The following is a 6,612-nucleotide window of genomic DNA, read 5'->3' on the forward strand; positions in this document are numbered from 1 at the left end:
CACATATACACCATGGAATACTATGCAGCCATAAAAAAGGATGAGTTCATGTCCTTTTTAGGGACATGGATGCAGCTGGAAACCATCATTCTCAGCAAACTATCACAAGAACAGAAAATCAAACACCGCATGTTCTCACTCACAGGTGGGAACTGAACAATTAGAACACTTGGACACAGGAAGGGGAACATCACGTACTGGGGCCCATTATGGGGTATGGGGAGGGAGGAGGGATAGCATTAGGAGATATACCTAATGTAAATGATGAGCTAATAGGTGCAGCACACCGACATGGCACATGTATATACATATGTAACAAACCTGCATATTGTGCACATGTACCCTAGAACATAAAGTATAATAAAAAAAATTTTAAAAGAAACACACTTCACCTATAAAGACACAAATAGATTGAAAATAAAAGGATGAAAAAAGATATTCCATGTTTATGGAAACCAGAAAAGAGCAGGTGTAGCTATATTTACATCAGACAAAATAGATTTCAAGACAAAACTATGGAAAGAGACAAAAAGGTCATTATGTAATGATAAAGGGGTAAATTCAGCAACAGGATAAAACAATTGTAAAGACATGTGCACCTAACACTGGAGGACACAGATATCTAAAGCACGTATTATCAGAGCTATAAAGAGGGACAGACCCCTCAATACAATAATACCTGGAGAATTCAAAACCCCTCTTTCAGCATTGAACAGATCTTTTTGACAGAAAATTAACAAAGAAACTTCAGACTTAATCTGAACTATAGACAAATGGGCCTAATAGATATTTACAGAACATTTCATCCAATGGCTACAGAACACACACTATTTTCCTCAACACATGGATCATTCTCAAGGATAAAATTCAACATCCCTTAATGATTAAAACACTCAAAAAATGGGTTATAGAAGCAACATACCTCAACGTAATAAAAGTTACATATGACAGATCCAGAGCTGGTATCATACTGAATGGAGAAGAAAACTGAAAGCCTCTCCTCTAAGATCTGAAACATGACAAGGATGGCCACTATCACCACTGTTATTCAATATAGTACTCAAAGTCCTAGATAGAGCAATCAGACAAGAGGAAGAAATAAAGGGCATCCAAACTGGAAACGAGGAAGTGAAATTATCCTTGTTCACAGATAATATGATCTTAGAGTTGGAAAAAACTAAAGACTCCACTAAGGAATTATTAAAACTCATAAACAAATTCAGTAAAGCAGAAGGATACAAAAGCAGCATGCAAAAATCATTCTACATGCCAGGTGAACAACCTGAAAAAGAAACCAAAACATAATGCCATTTACAATAGCCACACATGAAATTAAATACCTAGGAATTAACCAAAGAAATGAAGGATTTCTATAATGAATACTATCAAATACTGATGAAATAAATTGAAGAGGACACCAAAAAATAGAAAGATATTTTATGTTCATGTATTGAAAGAATCAATATTGTTAAAATGTCCATAGTATCCAAAGCAACCTACACATCCAATGTAAGTCCTATCAAAATACCAATGACATTCTTCACAGAAATAGAAAAAGCAATCCTAAAATGTATATGGAACACAAAAGATCCAGAACAGCCCAAGCTATCCTGAGCAAAGAGGACAAAACTGGAGGAATCACATTACCTGACTTGAAATTATACTACAGATCTATAGTAACCAAAACAGCATGGTACTGGCATAAAAACAGACACATAGGCCAATGGAACAGACTAGAGAACCCAGAAACAAATCCATACACCTTCAGAGAACTCATTTTCAACAAAGGTGCCAAGATATATACTGGGGAAATGACAGTCTCTTCAATAAATAATTCCAGGAAAACTTGATAAGAAGAATTAAACTAGATCCCTATCTCCTGCCATATATAAAAAAATAGAAATAGAAATGGATTAAATACTTAAATTTAAGACTTAAAACTATGAAACCACTAAAAGAAAACATTTGGGAAACTCTTCAGGACATTGGACTAGACAAAGATTTATTAAGTAATACTCCACAAGCACAGGCAACCAAAGCAAAAATGGATAAATGGGATAATATCAAGTTAAAAGTCTTCTGTAAAGCAAAGAAAACAATCAACGAAGCGAAGAGACAACAGACAAAATGGGAGAAAATGTTTGCAAACTACCCATCTGACAAAGGATTAATAACCAGAGTATATAAGTAACTCAAAAAATTCAATAGGAAAAAAATCTAATAATCCCATTTAAAAATGGGCAAAAGTTCTGAATAGATATTTCTCAAAAGAAGACATATAAATGACAGACAGGTATATGAAAGGTTCTTAACATCAGAGATCACCAGAGAAATGCAAATCAAAACTACAATTAGATATCATATCACGCCTGTTAAAATGACTTTTATTCAAAAGTCAAGCAATAACAAATGCTGGTAAGAATATTCAGATAAGGAAACCCTTGTACACTGTTGATGGTAGTGTAAATTAACACAATCACTGTGGAGAACAGTTCGGAGATTCCTCAAAAAACAAAAACTAGAGCTACCATATGATTCAACAATCCCACTTCTAGTTATACACCCAAAAGAAAGGAAATCAGTATATCAAAGAGATATCTGTACTCCCCTGTTTATTGCAGTGCTGTTCACAATAGCCAGTATTAGGAAACAGCCTAACTGTCCATCAACAAAGGAATGGATAAAGAAAAAGTGGTATATATACACAACAGTGCAGTATTCAGCCATAAAAAAGAATGATATTCCATTGTTTGCAACAACATGAATGAAAGTAGACTTCACAAAGTTAAGTAAAATAAGCCAGGTGCAGAAACACAAACTTCACATATTCTCACTTATTTGTCTGATCTAAAAATTAAAACAATTGAACTCATGAAGATAGAGAGTATTATGATAGTTACTAGAGGCTGGGAAGGGTAGCTGGTGAGGGGGAGAGAGTGGGGATGATTAATAAAAATATTTTTAAAATATGTAAACTTAGATTAAATGAAGAGCTTGCTAGTGAAACAAAACTTACCAAAAGTTACATAAGAATAAATAAACAATATGAACTTTCCTATGGCTATTAAAAATTACATGTCTAATAGAAATCTTTAAATAGAAAAAAACTCCAGGCTGAGTTATTTTCATAACTGAATCATTTGAAATATTTAAGAAAGATTTAACATCAATATTGCTAAAACTATTCCAGAGAAAAGAAAAAGTGGTGGAAATTTCCAGTTCAATTTATGAGACCAGCATAACTATCATATCAAAATCTGACAAAAGCATGAATTTACACACAAAATCCTATACAAAATATTGGCAAAATAATGCAGAAATAGACACAAGTTTGATTAATTCCAGGACTCCAACATTGATTTCAGCATCTAAAATTACATAAATGTTATTCATTACATTATCAGAATAAAGGATAAAAACATATGATCACCTTGAGTTTCAAAGAAAGCATATGATAATATTCCACGCTCTATAGTGCTTTCATGATAAAATCTCTTATGATACTAAGGTTTTCTTAAGCTATCTAAACACACACACACATAATCCTTATATAAAAATATATTAAGTAGTGAAATATTACAATACTTGTTCATGAAATCAGAAAGGGGCACTAAAATGTCCACACTCCATTTCTGTTCAACATTTTCCTTAGGATGCAAGCCTTAAGCAAGAGAAGTAAGGCAAGAAAAAGAATTAAGATTACAACAATTTCAAGGAAGAAATAAAACTTTCCTTTAAGGCAACATGTATATAAAACATACATATGAAATCAAAAGACAATATTTCAGACTTAATAAATGACTTTAAGAATCTTGCTTAGTCACTATAAAATCAATTATATTTTCATTTAGAAGCAACAATAAGAAAAATATTCCTAACAAAACAATTTGCAATAGCATCAAAAACATCAAATATCTAGATATAAATCTAATAAAGAATTGTATAAAATTATCAAAATTAAATTTAAAAGATCAAAGATAATGAAGGGTTTGGTTTGTCCATGGATAAAAGGATTTGATATTATAATGATTTATTTTTTCTTAAATTGATCTGTAGGTTGTCTGTATTCCCAATCAAAATCCATAATATTTGTTTTTCAAACTTGACAGAAGCGTTTCCTAAAATGTATATAAAGATGAGAGTGGCTAAGAACAGCCAAGACAATCTTTAAAAACCACACAAAGTTGGGGAGTGATGGCGAAGATAGCCAACTAGATACACCCAGAAGGAGCATCTGCCACCAGGAGCTGTTGGGAAGACTGGCACACTCTAAGCAGATCTTCAGAGGGAAGGCACTAAGAGTGGATGGAGGGAGGATGCAGACTCTGGGCTGAAGGAAGAGGAAGCTGGGAACACTGAGCGGGATTACTGAGCACCAGGACTCATTTCTGGCCCCCAGCAACTCCTGGGAAAGGGATGAGTCGAGCAGGTAAGGAGCAGCCCATTCCTGCCACGGACCTTTGGAATCCTGGTGGCAGGAAAGCCTATGATTTCCACAGACACTGGAGCTGGCTGGGAGAGCTGCTTAGAGAGGTGATAGGAGCAGCATTTCAGCCTGTGTGGAGCCCAGATGGTTTGGTACAGGAACTTCTGCAGCAGACCATAGCCAGGAACGCCCATCCTCTAAGGCTTGCCATGTTCCCCTAGGAGATGTTGGCCATAGGAGAACTGCTGGACCTAGACAGAGCAAGACAGCCTTGCCCATCAGACAGAGCTACCCAATTCTGAGTGACCCCCTGTTTGCTGGCATCTCCTGGGGTCCCAGCCTGGCTGTGCCCACTGACAGCACAGCATTGGATGCCCAAGCAACATGCTTCCCAGGGCCCTCATCATAGCTCCTTGGCCTGCAGACTGTGCCTGGCTGTCAGAGAGCTCCAGCAGACCAGCCTTCAGGGATGTGCCCCAGCTCACCTGCACCCTCCTCCCACCACAGCCTCCCCAGAACCCCTTTGCCAGCACACACACATATAGGTGGACCTCGCCTCCCTCCTCCTGCAATTTGTGTGGACAACTAAACTTGACAACCAACCTCACATCATTCAAAGAATAAAAATAAAATGTGAAAGAATAAACATGTAAAAGATAAATAAAACTTCTAGAATTTAACATAGGAGATTATCTTCATGACATTAAAATAAGCCTAACTCAACACTTGACCAAATGGGACAAACAGATGTCTACAGAACTCTTCACCCCAAAATAATAGAATATACATTCTTCTCATCTGCACATGGCTCATACTCTAAAATCAACCACACAATTGGCCACAAAAACAACCCTCAGTAAGTTCAAAAAACTGAAATCATGCCAGACACACTCTTGGGCCACCGTACAATAACATAAATCAATACTAAGAAAATCACTCAAAACCATAAAATTACAGGGAAATTACACAACCTGCTCCTAAGCAACTTTTGGGTGAACAATGATAATTAGGCAGAAATCAAGAAATCATTTGAAACTAATAAGAACAAAGATACAACATGCCAGAATCTCTGGGTTACAGCTAAAGCAGTGTAAAGAGGGAAGTTTACAGAAATAAATGCAAAGTGTTCTTATAATAAGTTTTCTTATAAAGTAATTGTAAAGGCAAAGTTTTCTTTTTTTTTTTTTCTTTTTGAGACAGAGTTTCGCTCTTGTCACCCAGGCTGAAGTGCAATCGTGCAATCTCGGCTCACTGCAACCTCCACCTCCTGGGTTCAAGTGATTCTCCTGCCTCAGCCTCTCGAGTGGCTTGGGATATGCCATCATGTCAGGCTAATTTTTGCCTTTTTAGTAGAGACAGGGTTTCACCATGTTGACCAGGCTAGTCTCGAACTTCTGACCTCAGGTGATCCACCTGCCTCAGTCTCCCAAAGTGCTAGGATTACAGGCGTAAGCCACTGCGCCGGGCCAGGCAAAGTTTTCTTATAGAGTAATTGTAAATAAATAAAAGTATCAATAATTATACTATATTAAAATAAAGTATCCTCATCAGGAAAGACTATTAGGATAATAAAAATGTATGCCACAGATCTATTACTTGATCCAGCAACCTCATTACTGGGTATGTACCCAAAGGAATATAAATCATTCTACCATAAAGACACATGCATGTGTATGTTCATTGCAGCACTATTCACAACAGGAAAGACATGGAATCAACCTAGATGCCCATTAATGGTGGACTAAATAAAGAAAATGTAGTACATACACAGCATGAAATACTATACAGCTATAAAAAATAAGGAAATCATGTCACTGAAGCAACACAGATGCAGCTGGAGGCCATTACCCCAAGTGAATTAACACAGGGACAGAAAACCAAATACTACATGTTCTTACTTATAAGTGAGAGCTAAACATTGAAAACAGATGAACGCTAAGAAGGGAAAAATGGACATCAAGGCCTATTTAACAGTGGAGTGTGGTAAGAGGCTGAGGATTTAAAAATTACCTATCAGGTACAATGCTCATTACCTGAGTGACAAAATAATCTGTACACCAAATCCCTGCAACATACAATTTACTCATGTACAAAACTCGCATCTGTACCCCTGAACCTAAAATAAAACTCGCATCTGTACCCCTGAACCTAAAATAAAACTCGCATCTGTACCCCTGAACCTAAAA

This window comes from Mandrillus leucophaeus, unplaced genomic scaffold (genome assembly GCF_000951045.1).
Source record: "Mandrillus leucophaeus isolate KB7577 unplaced genomic scaffold, Mleu.le_1.0 Scaffold37, whole genome shotgun sequence".
In the NCBI taxonomy this organism is placed as follows: domain Eukaryota; kingdom Metazoa; phylum Chordata; class Mammalia; order Primates; family Cercopithecidae; genus Mandrillus; species Mandrillus leucophaeus.